Here is a 16,043-nt window from a genome sequence, read left to right as displayed (position 1 = left end):
GGCTGAAGAATTGCTAAGACACAACTGAGGGAGAGGGAGAGAAGGAGGATGCATAAGAATAAGGAATATGGAAGCAGAATGAACAAGGGGAAGAAGAAGAGAAAATATAATGGAGGCTGAATATATAAAAAATCTTTAATATAAATTGAACCTTTTTTTCTAATTAGGATTGTTAATTAAGGTATTAAATCACATTTTTTTTAGCAGTGAAGTTTAGCAATTTGAAGATTAGTGTAATGTAGTAATTGTTAAATATTACTTTAAACAAGTTTTTGAATTTGGTTTAATAATATTTTATTTAATAGCTTTAATTTTACACCCATAGTGAAATTTATCTTTTTTAAAGAATTCATTTGTCACATTGTGATATCAGAATTATATAGTCAATGTGATATCATCTAAAATCCTTCCTACTTTTATTTATATTCTTGAGTTCCTCACAAAGCATGAAAACTGTAAAATTTTGAAAAGTGCAACAATAAATCTAGATTCTGAGTTGTTCTGGGATAGTTATTCAACAAGTATTTTTCCCTTTTACAAATTCAAATGGACATTGACATTAAATGGTTTTCTATATTTTATTGAACAAAATTTGGTAAATATTCTTTTTTGTTTTTACATAAAACTGTCCAATTTACTAACATTACCTCATTTAATAAAACACTTTTTTACTGGTCATGATTAATTTTTTCAGAATATATCAATTTTAAGCTTCCTTTGTTGAGGGTGAATTCTCTTATTTTTCCTGAAGACGCCTTAATTTTGTACTTTACTAGAATTGTAGTTCATCAGACTGTTTCCCTTAAGAAATATGATATACGGTTTCCATTGCTGCTGTTAAGAAAACTGCTACTACTCTGATAGCTGTTCCTTCATTGATAAACATTCTTTCTCTCAGACAGCTTTTAAGGTTTATTGCACTTTAGTTGTAATGAATCTATGTATGAATTTATGTTTCTTTTTCTAGCTTAAGCTTGATAGTGCTTTTTGAATTGGATAATACTCAACTTTCTTCAAGTATAGAAATTTCTAACCAAATACATGTTTAATTTTATCACTTCTCTTATTCATTATATGCTCTTATAAAAGTTTTATGTTCCACACAAAACCTCTCAACTCTCTTGGGTATTACCTGCAGATGTCTTAAACCACCACCGCCTGCTCCTATGGGTATCCCCATGTTAAAATATTTCATTTTTTGTTTTGCCTTTCTGATACAACTGGGTTACCACAGATGTTCTTTCAGTTTAGAGAGTCAGAAATTCTCAAAGTTGACATTTAGTTCCTGACTAGAATAAGGTGTGGGAATAGGACACGTCAGACCCTCACATTTTTGTCCCCGCCCCACATTGAGGGGAGGATGCAGACCTAGTTGAAACTCTAGGACTCTCTGTTTCCCCCACATTAAGGCCTTCTTGTCTCTCCCAATCCCTCCTGTTATATCACCACTTGAAAAAGACCACCAAATAAATTTAGGTTTGCTCATCCTTGAGGCCAGAAGAGTCTCAGTACCAATGTGTCAACTAATTAATTGATTGATTAATCAATTAACATATAAAATATTAAAAATTATTTTGTATGTGGAAAGGAATACTATTTTAGGTGTAAACTGTTTAATCCCCATTTTATGATATGTTTGTATAATAATATTTGAAAATAATTTGAGCTATTTGAACACTGCCAATGAAGTTAATTTTATTCCCTTAAACAATTAAACTTTAATTATGGATCCAAAACACTGATTATTTTGAATGTGTTTTAAGTGCCTTATGTAACAAATAAAATAGAGTGATTACAAGCTAATTACCACAGTTACCTTTATATCTATTATAAAATAATAACGATAATTTCATCATTATTTTCTACTCATTTTTATATCTAGCTGGATATATAATTTGATACATTTTAAGGTTACATAATACATATTTTCATAAACTTTCAGGTTTATATCAATCTTACAGGAAACAAAGAAAAAAGTGAAAAATTATTCTCAAAGATATAATGGAAAATATTAGAGCATTTTCTATTAAGAACAACTGTAAAGCAAGGGTAACTCAGTGTGGAAATTTGAGGTCATCAAATAAAAATATCTTTGAACTATTTCATAAAACAAAACATGTTTTGTTTGTTTTGTTTTCTATAGACTTTTATAGAAAAAATATTTTTTTAAAAAAGGTACTCAGCATGGAATAGTTCTACGAGATAGAAAAATGTATAAATATTATCATTTTTGAAAAATCTGAGTTTGGCTCATGAGAAGAGAGCTCAATGAAACAGTTTATAATTTCAAATACATAGAGGAATTTAGTTTATGACAAAGATGAAATTTGGTATCAGTACAGAAAGATAGATTATTTAATAAATGGAAGGACAACTGGGTATTTTTTGGAAAAAAAAAGTTAGATTTCTGTCTAAATCCTTATAATAGAAATCATTTTGCATAGATTAATTTGCAAATATAAAATAAATAGAAAAAGTGGCTGTATAACTTGGAACATGGCCTAGAAAACTCTTTCTAAGCAAACACACCAGCTGGAAACCATGAATAGAAGAAATATTGAATTATGCAACAGAAAAATAAGTAAATAAATTGAATTATAAAGGTCAATAAAAGGTATAACAGATCAAGCATTAATTCATTAAATTAAAACTTTAATTCATTAAAATAAAAAAAGTCTGCTCTGGAAAAGCTTTTTTTTTTTTTTTTTTTAATCTGCAAAAGCTTTTGTTATGAGAAAGGAAAGATAAGTTACAGGCTGAGAAAAAATATTTGCCAAGGATATATCAGATAAAGGATTTGTATCCAAAATACAGTAGTCCCCCCTTATCTGCAAGGGATGCATTCCAGGAACCCAGTGGATTCCTGAATCCACAGATAGTACCGAACCCTATATATACTATGTTTTCTCCTATGCATACATACCTATGATAGAGTTTAATTTATAAATTAGCCACAGTAAGGGAACGTCCAAATTGCCAATATTTCTACTTTTGTGCTTTGGGGTCATTATTAAGCAAAATAAGGGTTACTTGAACGCAAGCACTGAGATACTGTGACAGTAGTTCTGATAACCAAGATGTCTACTAAGTAACTAAGGAGTGGGATACCCTGGATGAAGGAATGATTCACATCCTGGGCGGGACAGAGCAGGACAGCATGAGAGTTCATCAACCTACTCAGAATGGCTCCCAATTTAAAACTTATGAATTATTTCTGGAATTTTCCATTTAATTTTTTCAGACAATGGTTGATCTTGGGTAACTGACACTGCAGAAAGCAAAACCACGGATGGGGATGGGGACTACTAAATACAAAGTCTCTCAGAACTTAACAATAAAAAAAGCCCCAATATAAAAATGGATAGAACATCTGAACAGACACTTCACCACAGAAGATATATGGATGGCAAACAAACACAGGAATAGGAGCTCAACATCATGTGTCATTAGGAATTGCAAATTAAAACAATGAGATATTACCAAAAACCTATTAGAATGGCTGAAATTCAAAACGCTGACAACATCAAATGCTGACAAAGATGTGGAGAAAAAGAAACTCTCATTCATTGCTGGTGAGAATACGAAGTGATACAGCCACATAGGAAAACAGTTTGACAGTTTCTTACAAAGCTAAATATGTGTTTACTATATGTTCTAGCAATCATGCTTCTAAGTATAACACAAATGAGTTGAAAACTACATCCACACAAAAACCTGAACATAAATGTTCCCAGCATCTTTATTCATAATTGCCCCCAAATTGGAAGCAACCAATATGTCCTGTGGTACATTTAGACAATTGATTATTATTCAGTGACAAAAAGAAATGAGCCATCAAGCCACGAAGAGACATGCAGGAACGTCAAATGCATATTGCTAAGTAAAGAGGCCAGTCTGAAGAGGTTATGTACTATATGATCCCAATTATATGACATTCTGGAAAAGGCAAAATTATGGAAGCAGTGAAAAGAGCAGTGGTTGCTAGGGGTTTAGGAAGAGGGAGGGATGAATACGTGGAGCATAGGGTATTTTTAAAGTGGTAAAGTGGTTCTGTATGATTCAGAAATGGTAGAAACATGGCATTATGCATGTATTAATGTAGTAAATTTGAGGATTTCAGGGCTGATCCAGGAAAAAGATATGACCACGAGGTGGTGGTAGCACACAAGAAGCCTTTATCTGAGCAGCACTTTGACAGGGTTTCGCAGGTGGCAGTCCCCACACTATGAGACCATTTGGAGGCACAGGGAACACCATGCAGAAGGGGAGGAGGGCAAGGGAACTCCCTAGGGAGAGATGGGTTGGAGAGAGGGCTTATGTGTCTAGTAATGTCACTTCACAGAGCAGTGAAGAGTTGAGGGCTCTGCAGGGCAGCAGTGGCTTGGGGTCTCTGTAGCTACAGAGTTTATCTTACCTATGGCTAGCAGATGTTGGGTGCAGTTTCACAGGACGCACAAAGCAGACAGGCATTACATAGCTAAAAGTGTGCTTATCAGGGGTATATTGAAAACAATTGGATGTGTAAAAATTTGAGTTTGGCACTGGCAGGCTTTTGAGCTAATGGGTCTCAGCCTGCTTTAAAGAAGTAAGTAACACAGGGTCAATATACAGAGGCTACTTGTGCTCATTTATATAACAATTTGTTAAAACCCAGAGAACTTTACAGCACAAAACGTGAACCCTAATGTAAACTTTATTTAATAATAATCTATCAATATTGGTTCATCAGTTGTAATAAATATACCACCTTATGGAAGATGTTAGTAGTAGGGGAATCTTTGGAGGTGCTGGGTGAGGAAGGGAGAATGGGGTAGGTTATATGGAAACTCTATGTACTTTCTGCACATTTTTTCTGTAAATCTAAAACTGCTTTAGAAAATAAAGTAGTAAAATTTAAAAAGTCAATGAGGATAAAAAGGAGGACAAAATAAAGGGGGACTTGGGAAATTTCATAATTTACAAAATAAAATAAAAAGTCAAAAAAACCCCTCTGGATGTTCAAAATAGAATTAATACATCAATAGACTGAATTATAAACTGGTCAGAAACATGTGGAATAGGTATAAGAGATAAAAATTCCTAAAAATTTAAGAGTTCTTAAAAAGCAATGAGGGAGGGACTTGTCTGGCAGTCCAGTGGTTAAGACTCTGCACTTCAAATGCAGGAGCCGTGGGTTCAATCTCTGGTCAGGGAACTAAGATAAAACATGCCGCATGGCGTGGCCAAAAAAATTAAAAAGTAAAAGGTGATTCTTTCATAATTAAAAAAAAAAAAAAAAAGCAATGAGGGAAAAACCAACAGTGCAAAGGAGACATGGAGTAAAGACCTACACAGGCAGTTCAGAGAAAAGAAATACAAAATTTCTCTGAAAGATACTCAGTCTCGTTAATAAAAAGAGTAAAATACAATCACTATGAGAATTTATTTTTCATCTGTAAGTTTGGAAAAGATAAAAAACTCTGATACCTGTAATATCTGAGATAGCGATACCACCTGTTGGTGGAAATGTAGATTAGTAACTATTTCAGAATGATATTTTCAATATATAATAAAATGGTACATGATCTTTGAGCAGCAGTTCTACTCACTGGAATATTTCTTACCTATGTACTCACAGGCATGCTCAAAACATGTGTGCAAGGATTGGTGGCAGCATTATTTTATTAGCCAAAGACTGGATACCACCTAAATGTGCATCACTAAGATTTCTGTCATTTAATAAGCAGCTTCTGTTAGAAACATTAAAATGTTATATTCCATTTGTTGTCTCAGGCTTTCTTTTACCTATCTCTAAATACGTTATCTTTATTTCTGCTCCGCATCGATCCCTTTACAAATGCGAATTTTCATCACCTGTCAAACTTCCACTAGCGCATCCCATCCTTCCTCACCTGACACCTGACTTTACTGATAACTCACATGGATTCCAGTATGGGTCTGCAGCTTACACCACTTCCTCACAGTTTAAGTGGGATGTAAATCATGTCTCCTAAATATGAATATTGGTTCTCAAGGGCAAGTATTAGGTCTTCTTTATTTGTTTCTTCTCCCTGGAACCTAACACAAATCTGGGTACATGATAAAGAAGACTTGCTGATTAGAGATAATTAATTTTTCCTAACCATTAACTGGATCTGATACCACAATGAGGTATCACCTCACACTGGTCAGAATGACCACCATCAAAAAATCTACAAACAATAAATGCTGGAGAGGGTGTGGAGAAAAGGGAACCCTCTTGCACTTTTGGTGGGAATGTAAATTGATACAGCCACTATGGAGAACAGTATGGAAGTTCCTTAAAAAACTAAAAATAGAACTGCCATATAACCCAGCGATCCCACTACTGGGCATATACCCTGAGAAAACCATAATTCAAGAAGAGTCATGTACCACAGTGTTCATTGCAGCACTATTTACAATAGCCAGGTCATGGAAGCAACCTAAATGTCCATCGACAGATGAATGGATAAAGAAGATGTGGCACATATATACAATGGAATATTACTCAGCCATAAAAAGAAACGAAATTGAGTTATTTGTAGTGACGTGGATGGACCTAGAGTCTGTCATACAGAGTAAGTAAGTCAGAAAGAGAAAAACAAATACCGTATGTTAATGCATATATATGGAATTTTAAAAAGCGGAACTGATGAACCTAGTGGCAGGGCAGGAATAAAGACGCAGACGTAGAGAACGGACTTGAGGGCACGGGAGGGAAGGGGAAGCTATGATGAAGTGAGAGAGTAGCACTGACATATATACACTACCAAATGTAAAATAGATAGCTGGTGGGAAACAGCTGCATAGCACAGGGAGATCAGCTCGGTGCTTTGTGACAACCTAGAGGGGTGGGATAGGGAGGGTGGGAGGGAGGCTCAAGAGGGAGGGGATATGGGGACATATGTATACATATAGCTGATTCACTTTGTTGTACAGCAGAAACTAACACAACATTGTAAAGCATTTATACTCCAATAAAGATGTGGGGAAAAAAAAAGAAATGAGGCTGGTTTAGAAACAGTGATAACAGGAGCAAGATGTTGCAGAAATCGTCTATCTCCACATCTTTTTTCTGCAGCAATGAATTGTCAAATAGTGTTGCCAGATAAAATGTAAGACTCCCAGTTACATTTTAATATCAAATAAACAGTGATAGTTTTTTAGTATACATATTTTCCATGCAACATTTGGCATCCTGTAATTTTTATTTACTAAATCTGGCAACCCTACTCTTAAGAATGGCCGTTATGATCACCAAGTCCAGCCACTGGTTTCTTCTCCATTAAAGGATTGCTTCCTCTCAGGCTAGATGTCATTTGTCTTCTGGTTTGTAAATTCCATCAGGTGAGCTGCTTCCCCAGGGAAAGTGGCTGCAGGTTTTGGGAACAGGTCCTAATCTCCAAGATCCCAGTAGTCTAAGCATATGCCACAGTTAGTTATATTTAGCTACAAATGAAAGTTTAAAGACAGAGATTTCGCTTTTTTTTTCTGGAGAGATGAACCAAGTGGCCATTTTAGAAGGAAATCTGACTTTCTTCCCCTTAGTTGGCGCAATCCCTCTGAATTTTCTGCTCCTGGAGAACTCACAATTAGAGACAGATTTGTAGACCCATATGGCCAGTAAAAGCAAGGGAAGAATAAAATGGTCTTTCTCAGCCAATCATGAAAGCTTTTTGTCAGGTCTATAAATGGCTTGGCTTTTGACTCAGCACACAAATGTGATAGTCACCTTTTTCTCCCTCAAAAAAAAAAAGGTTTGCTAGGTGCTAGGGTTATGGTGAAGTGAACAGCCAGGTGAATGGTGATAATAATGTGAAGATGCCATGCTGTGCGCCTGGTATACAGATGCCTGGAAATAGGAATGAACCACAACAGCCAGGGGGCTGAATTCAGGGCAGTTTGGCTGGTGATCACTCATGATGACCCCGGCTGTTCACCCTTTGCACTGACAGTAGGGCTGTTCTGAAGGGATTAACCCTTTGGCCTGGACAATGGGAAGCCAAGGGGTGGATGATCATGAATAAGCCCTCGTGGAGTCAGCATAGGTAGAAAGATATTTGGATTTACCTTTAAGAGCTTGAGGCAGTCCTCACTGTCTTCTATATTCTGACTTAGAATGTGCTGACTCCCCTTGGCAGTCAGGAAGCTGATGCCCTAGCTTGGGTACATGACCTAGCAACTGACCTTCCAGTAGGTACAGCAGATTGGGTGCAGAGAAAGAGCAGCCACCACAGTGCCCAGGTGGGATGGCATATTGCCAAGGATGCTGGATTGCCCTTGACATGCAGTGACTTGGTTAATGTAGTAATTTTATATCCTGTATGTTTTAGTTAATACCCAAGGCAACTGCCAAAGGAGTCTGGGGTCTTCCACCAGAGTTCCCAGCTGGTGAGGGATTGGCAACTTGATTATATTGGCCCCCGCCCTCCAAATGAGGGTTCTAAATATGCCCTGGTTTGTGTGGACTCTGCATCTGGCCTAACCCAAGCTTTTCTCTGTCCCCCTGCAAGCTAGGCTGCCACCATTAGGGGATTAGAAAAGCTGAGTACCATGTACAGATACTCTCATTGAATAGACAGTGATCAGGGGTCACATTTCAAAGGCCATGTTATACAAGACGAGGCAAAAGTACATGATATTGAATGTAGGTTCCACCTCCCCTAAAATCTACAAACAGTAGGGTTAGTGGAAAGGAAAAAATGGAATATTAAAGCAGCAGATTAAATTACTGACAGGTAAAACCACCTCAGCCAGGTGCACTAAAGTACTGCTTCAGGCTTTAATACATTTGAATGGTCAACCAGGAGGACCTGTTGCCAGACTGGGGATGCCTGCCAAGACACTCAGTGCTGTAAACTTATGGAAGTCACAGGAAATGGTCATTGTCCTGACTCTCACCATGGATCAATATGTTATGCTACTGAGAACACCAAGCTCCATCATGCCTCTGAGAAACATTATCTACTGGAATTTGCAGAGATGTCCCACTGGGATGGGAAAGTTACTTTGCACCCCTGGGTGAGGTGAAACTACTCCATCTCCACTGGGATCCTGTTGTCCTGCTGCAAGCTAGACCTGTTGAAACATACTCTACCTAGACTGGAACACGCACCACCGAGAGGGAAGAAGGTGGGGGTGCTGGTCTGGCCCCCAGTCCATCTCCTCACACCTGACAGTGCTGTCTCCCCTGGCCAGCATGGATGGTATACACAACTGGGTTAATTTCCTAAGGCTGCCAGCCCCCCTCTCCTAAAGGCTAGGAGGCACACTCTGTTTTCCACTGGTACAATCATGTGGCCACCATTTGTCCCCTCCACTAGCCTGGAGGATGTTGTAGCACACATAGAAGCCCTTGCTAAATTCACCCAACAAGCTTTAAATGATAGGCAGCAAAGCCTGTCTTTATCACCCACAGAAATGTCTCTAAACTACACGAAAAGCTCTCTAAACGCTGTCCTCCGAAATAGGATGGCCTTGGACACTATTACTGCCTTGTAAGGCGGCACCTGTGCCATTGTCTAAACAGATATTGTGTGTTCATACCTGATGACTCTGCTAATGCGTCATCTTTGTTCAATCACAGGAAACACACGGGAGCACCCTGAGTGGTCCCACCTCTAGCCTAGGGGGCTTAGTAAGCCAGTGGTTTGGGTCAGGGGGCTCTTGGTGGTCCGACCTCTAGCCTAGGGGGCTTAGTAAGCCAGTGGTTTGGGTCATGGGGCTCTTGGTGGTCCGACCTCTAGCCTAGGGGGCTTAGTAAGCCAGTGGTTTGGGTCATGGGGCTCTTGGTGGTCCGACCTCTAGCCTAGGGGGCTTAGTAAGCCAGTGGTTTGGGTCATGGGGCTCTTGGTGGTCCGACCTCTAGCCTAGGGGGCTTAGTAAGCCAGTGGTTTGGGTCATGGGGCTCTTGGTGGTCCGACCTCTAGCCTAGGGGGCTTAGTAAGCCAGTGGTTTGGGTCATGGGGCTCTTGGTGGTCCGACCTCTAGCCTAGGGGGCTTAGTAAGCCAGTGGTTTGGGTCATGGGGCTCTTGGTGGTCCGACCTCTAGCCTAGGGGGCTTAGTAAGCCAGTGGTGTGGGTCATGGGGCTCTTGGTGGTCCGACCTCTAGCCTAGGGGGCTTAGTAAGCCAGTGGTTTGGGTCAGGGGGCTCTTGGTGGTCCGACCTCTAGCCTAGGGGGCTTAGTAAGCCAGTGGTTTGGGTCAGGGGGCTCTTGGTGGTCCGACCTCTAGCCTAGGGGGCTTAGTAAGCCAGTGGTTTGGGTCATGGGGCTCTTGGTGGTCCGACCTCTAGCCTAGGGGGCTTAGTAAGCCAGTGGTTTGGGTCAGGGGGCTCTTGGTGGTCCGACCTCTAGCCTAGGGGGCTTAGTAAGCCAGTGGTTTGGGTCATGGGGCTCTTGGTGGTCCGACCTCTAGCCTAGGGGGCTTAGTAAGCCAGTGGTTTGGGTCATGGGGCTCTTGGTGGTCCGACCTCTAGCCTAGGGGGCTTAGTAAGCCAGTGGTTTGGGTCATGGGGCTCTTGGTGGTCCGACATCTAGCCTAGGGGGCTTAGTAAGCCAGTGGTTTGGGTCATGGGGCTCTTGGTGGTCCGACCTCTAGCCTAGGGGGCTTAGTAAGCCAGTGGTTTGGGTCATGGGGCTCTTGGTGGTCCGACCTCTAGCCTAGGGGGCTTAGTAAGCCAGTGGTGTGGGTCATGGGGCTCTTGGTGGTCCGACCTCTAGCCTAGGGGGCTTAGTAAGCCAGTGGTTTGGGTCATGGGGCTCTTGGTGGTCCGACCTCTAGCCTAGGGGGCTTAGTAAGCCAGTGGTTTGGGTCATGGGGCTCTTGGTGGTCCGACCTCTAGCCTAGGGGGCTTAGTAAGCCAGTGGTTTGGGTCAGGGGGCTCTTGGTGGTCCGACCTCTAGCCTAGGGGGCTTAGTAAGCCAGTGGTTTGGGTCATGGGGCTCTTGGTGGTCCGACCTCTAGCCTAGGGCGCTTAGTAAGCCAGTGGTTTGGGTCATGGGGCTCTTGGTGGTCCGACCTCTAGCCTAGGGGGCTTAGTAAGCCAGGGGTTTGGGTCATGGGGCTCTTGGTGGTCCGACCTCTAGCCTAGGGGGCATAGTAAGCCAGTGGTTTGGGTCATGGGGCTCTTGGTGGTCCGACCTCTAGCCTAGGGGGCTTAGTAAGCCAGTGGTTTGGGTCATGGGGCTCTTGGTGGTCCGACCTCTAGCCTAGGGGGCTTAGTAAGCCAGTGGTTTGGATCATGGGGCTCTTGGTGGTCCGACCTCTAGCCTAGGGGGCTTAGTAAGCCAGTGGTTTGGGTCATGGGGCTCTTGGTGGTCCGACCTCTAGCCTAGGGGGCTTAGTAAGCCAGTGGTTTGGGTCAGGGGGCTCTTGGTGGTCCGACCTCTAGCCTAGGGGGCTTAGTAAGCCAGTGGTTTGGGTCAGGGGGCTCTTGGTGGTCCGACCTCTAGCCTAGGGGGCTTAGTAAGCCAGTGGTTTGGGTCATGGGGCTCTTGGTGGTCCGACCTCTAGCCTAGGGGGCTTAGTAAGCCAGTGGTTTGGGTCATGGGGCTCTTGGTGGTCCGACCTCTAGCCTAGGGGGCTTAGTAAGCCAGTGGTTTGGGTCATGGGGCTCTTGGTGGTCCGACCTCTAGCCTAGGGGGCTTAGTAAGCCAGTGGTTTGGGTCAGGGGGCTCTTGGTGGTCCGACCTCTAGCCTAGGGGGCTTAGTAAGCCAGTGGTTTGGGTCATGGGGCTCTTGGTGGTCCGACCTCTAGCCTAGGGCGCTTAGTAAGCCAGTGGTTTGGGTCATGGGGCTCTTGGTGGTCCGACCTCTAGCCTAGGGGGCTTAGTAAGCCAGTGGTTTGGGTCATGGGGCTCTTGGTGGTCCGACCTCTAGCCTAGGGGGCATAGTAAGCCAGTGGTTTGGGTCATGGGGCTCTTGGTGGTCCGACCTCTAGCCTAGGGGGCTTAGTAAGCCAGTGGTTTGGGTCATGGGGCTCTTGGTGGTCCGACCTCTAGCCTAGGGGGCTTAGTAAGCCAGTGGTTTGGGTCATGGGGCTCTTGGTGGTCCGACCTCTAGCCTAGGGGGCTTAGTAAGCCAGTGGTTTGGGTCATGGGGCTCTTGGTGGTCCGACCTCTAGCCTAGGGGGCTTAGTAAGCCAGTGGTTTGGGTCATGGGGCTCTTGGTGGTCCGACCTCTAGCCTAGGGGGCTTAGTAAGCCAGTGGTTTGGGTCAGGGGGCTCTTGGTGGTCCGACCTCTAGCCTAGGGGGCTTAGTAAGCCAGTGGTTTGGGTCAGGGGGCTCTTGGTGGTCCGACCTCTAGCCTAGGGGGCTTAGTAAGCCAGTGGTTTGGGTCATGGGGCTCTTGGTGGTCCGACCTCTAGCCTAGGGGGCTTAGTAAGCCAGTGGTTTGGGTCATGGGGCTCTTGGTGGTCCGACCTCTAGCCTAGGGGGCTTAGTAAGCCAGTGGTTTGGGTCATGGGGCTCTTGGTGGTCCGACCTCTAGCCTAGGGGGCTTAGTAAGCCAGTGGTTTGGGTCAGGGGGCTCTTGGTGGTCCGACCTCTAGCCTAGGGGGCTTAGTAAGCCAGTGGTTTGGGTCAGGGGGCTCTTGGTGGTCCGACCTCTAGCCTAGGGGGCTTAGTAAGCCAGTGGTTTGGGTCAGGGGGCTCTTGGTGGTCCGACCTCTAGCCTAGGGGGCTTAGTAAGCCAGTGGTTTGGGTCATGGGGCTCTTGGTGGTCCGACCTCTAGCCTAGGGGGCTTAGTAAGCCAGTGGTTTGGGTCATGGGGCTCTTGGTGGTCCGACCTCTAGCCTAGGGGGCTTAGTAAGCCAGTGGTTTGGGTCATGGGGCTCTTGGTGGTCCGACCTCTAGCCTAGGGGGCTTAGTAAGCCAGTGGTTTGGGTCATGGGGCTCTTGGTGGTCCGACCTCTAGCCTAGGGGGCTTAGTAAGCCAGTGGTTTGGGTCATGGGGCTCTTGGTGGTCCGACCTCTAGCCTAGGGGGCTTAGTAAGCCAGTGGTTTGGGTCATGGGGCTCTTGGTGGTCCGACCTCTAGCCTAGGGGGCTTAGTAAGCCAGTGGTTTGGGTCATGGGGCTCTTGGTGGTCCGACCTCTAGCCTAGGGGGCTTAGTAAGCCAGTGGTTTGGGTCATGGGGCTCTTGGTGGTCCGACCTCTAGCCTAGGGGGCTTAGTAAGCCAGTGGTTTGGGTCAGGGGGCTCTTGGTGGTCCGACCTCTAGCCTAGGGGGCTTAGTAAGCCAGTGGTTTGGGTCATGGGGCTCTTGGTGGTCCGACCTCTAGCCTAGGGGGCTTAGTAAGCCAGTGGTTTGGGTCATGGGGCTCTTGGTGGTCCGACCTCTAGCCTAGGGGGCTTAGTAAGCCAGTGGTTTGGGTCATGGGGCTCTTGGTGGTCCGACCTCTAGCCTAGGGGGCTTAGTAAGCCAGTGGTTTGGGTCAGGGGGCTCTTGGTGGTCCGACCTCTAGCCTAGGGGGCTTAGTAAGCCAGTGGTTTGGGTCAGGGGGCTCTTGGTGGTCCGACCTCTAGCCTAGGGGGCTTAGTAAGCCAGTGGTTTGGGTCAGGGGGCTCTTGGTGGTCCGACCTCTAGCCTAGGGGGCTTAGTAAGCCAGTGGTTTGGGTCAGGGGGCTCTTGGTGGTCCGACCTCTAGCCTAGGGGGCTTAGTAAGCCAGTGGTTTGGGTCATGGGGCTCTTGGTGGTCCGACCTCTAGCCTAGGGGGCTTAGTAAGCCAGTGGTTTGGGTCATGGGGCTCTTGGTGGTCCGACCTCTAGCCTAGGGGGCTTAGTAAGCCAGTGGTTTGGGTCAGGGGGCTCTTGGTGGTCCGACCTCTAGCCTAGGGGGCTTAGTAAGCCAGTGGTTTGGGTCATGGGGCTCTTGGTGGTCCGACCTCTAGCCTAGGGGGCTTAGTAAGCCAGTGGTTTGGGTCATGGGGCTCTTGGTGGTCCGACCTCTAGCCTAGGGGGCTTAGTAAGCCAGTGGTTTGGGTCATGGGGCTCTTGGTGGTCCGACCTCTAGCCTAGGGGGCTTAGTAAGCCAGTGGTTTGGGTCATGGGGCTCTTGGTGGTCCGACCTCTAGCCTAGGGGGCTTAGTAAGCCAGTGGTTTGGGTCATGGGGCTCTTGGTGGTCCGACCTCTAGCCTAGGGGGCTTAGTAAGCCAGTGGTTTGGGTCATGGGGCTCTTGGTGGTCCGACCTCTAGCCTAGGGGGCTTAGTAAGCCAGTGGTTTGGGTCATGGGGCTCTTGGTGGTCCGACCTCTAGCCTAGGGGGCTTAGTAAGCCAGTGGTTTGGGTCATGGGGCTCTTGGTGGTCCGACCTCTAGCCTAGGGGGCTTAGTAAGCCAGTGGTTTGGGTCATGGGGCTCTTGGTGGTCCGACCTCTAGCCTAGGGGGCTTAGTAAGCCAGTGGTTTGGGTCATGGGGCTCTTGGTGGTCCGACCTCTAGCCTAGGGGGCTTAGTAAGCCAGTGGTTTGGGTCAGGGGGCTCTTGGTGGTCCGACCTCTAGCCTAGGGGGCTTAGTAAGCCAGTGGTTTGGGTCAGGGGGCTCTTGGTGGTCCGACCTCTAGCCTAGGGGGCTTAGTAAGCCAGTGGTTTGGGTCAGGGGGCTCTTGGTGGTCCGACCTCTAGCCTAGGGGGCTTAGTAAGCCAGTGGTTTGGGTCAGGGGGCTCTTGGTGGTCCGACCTCTAGCCTAGGGGGCTTAGTAAGCCAGTGGTTTGGGTCAGGGGGCTCTTGGTGGTCCGACCTCTAGCCTAGGGGGCTTAGTAAGCCAGTGGTTTGGGTCATGGGGCTCTTGGTGGTCCGACCTCTAGCCTAGGGGGCTTAGTAAGCCAGTGGTTTGGGTCATGGGGCTCTTGGTGGTCCGACCTCTAGCCTAGGGGGCTTAGTAAGCCAGTGGTTTGGGTCATGGGGCTCTTGGTGGTCCGACCTCTAGCCTAGGGGGCTTAGTAAGCCAGTGGTTTGGGTCATGGGGCTCTTGGTGGTCCGACCTCTAGCCTAGGGGGCTTAGTAAGCCAGTGGTTTGGGTCATGGGGCTCTTGGTGGTCCGACCTCTAGCCTAGGGGGCTTAGTAAGCCAGTGGTTTGGGTCATGGGGCTCTTGGTGGTCCGACCTCTAGCCTAGGGGGCTTAGTAAGCCAGTGGTTTGGGTCATGGGGCTCTTGGTGGTCCGACCTCTAGCCTAGGGGGCTTAGTAAGCCAGTGGTTTGGGTCATGGGGCTCTTGGTGGTCCGACCTCTAGCCTAGGGGGCTTAGTAAGCCAGTGGTTTGGGTCATGGGGCTCTTGGTGGTCCGACCTCTAGCCTAGGGGGCTTAGTAAGCCAGTGGTTTGGGTCATGGGGCTCTTGGTGGTCCGACCTCTAGCCTAGGGGGCTTAGTAAGCCAGTGGTTTGGGTCAGGGGGCTCTTGGTGGTCCGACCTCTAGCCTAGGGGGCTTAGTAAGCCAGTGGTTTGGGTCAGGGGGCTCTTGGTGGTCCGACCTCTAGCCTAGGGGGCTTAGTAAGCCAGTGGTTTGGGTCATGGGGCTCTTGGTGGTCCGACCTCTAGCCTAGGGGGCTTAGTAAGCCAGTGGTTTGGGTCAGGGGGCTCTTGGTGGTCCGACCTCTAGCCTAGGGGGCTTAGTAAGCCAGTGGTTTGGGTCATGGGGCTCTTGGTGGTCCGACCTCTAGCCTAGGGGGCTTAGTAAGCCAGTGGTTTGGGTCATGGGGCTCTTGGTGGTCCGACCTCTAGCCTAGGGGGCTTAGTAAGCCAGTGGTTTGGGTCATGGGGCTCTTGGTGGTCCGACCTCTAGCCTAGGGGGCTTAGTAAGCCAGTGGTTTGGGTCAGGGGGCTCTTGGTGGTCCGACCTCTAGCCTAGGGGGCTTAGTAAGCCAGTGGTTTGGGTCATGGGGCTCTTGGTGGTCCGACCTCTAGCCTAGGGGGCTTAGTAAGCCAGTGGTTTGGGTCATGGGGGCTCTTGGTGGTCCGACCTCTAGCCTAGGGGGCTTAGTAAGCCAGTGGTTTGGGTCATGGGGCTCTTGGTGGTCCGACCTCTAGCCTAGGGGGCTTA

The 16,043-nt window shown here is 46.3% G+C and overlaps 1 protein-coding gene across 1 annotated transcript in view; it reads right to left on the bottom strand.

Moving 5' to 3' along the window:
• Window positions 1-312: 312 nt before the first annotated feature.
• The window catches only part of LOC309657337 (selection and upkeep of intraepithelial T-cells protein 8-like), a 59,577-nt gene continuing 43,846 nt past the window's right edge, over window positions 313-16,043 (bottom strand). The window contains 1 exon segment of the mRNA XM_082454637.1: window positions 313-6,559. The gene's annotated coding sequence lies outside the window, so the exon portion shown is untranslated.

This window comes from Balaenoptera physalus, assembly GCF_965194825.1.
Source record: "Balaenoptera physalus genome assembly, chromosome: 1".
NCBI lineage: Eukaryota > Metazoa > Chordata > Mammalia > Artiodactyla > Balaenopteridae > Balaenoptera > Balaenoptera physalus.
Note: the sequence above shows the minus strand (reverse complement) of the source record. Positions and strands in the feature narration are given on the sequence as shown.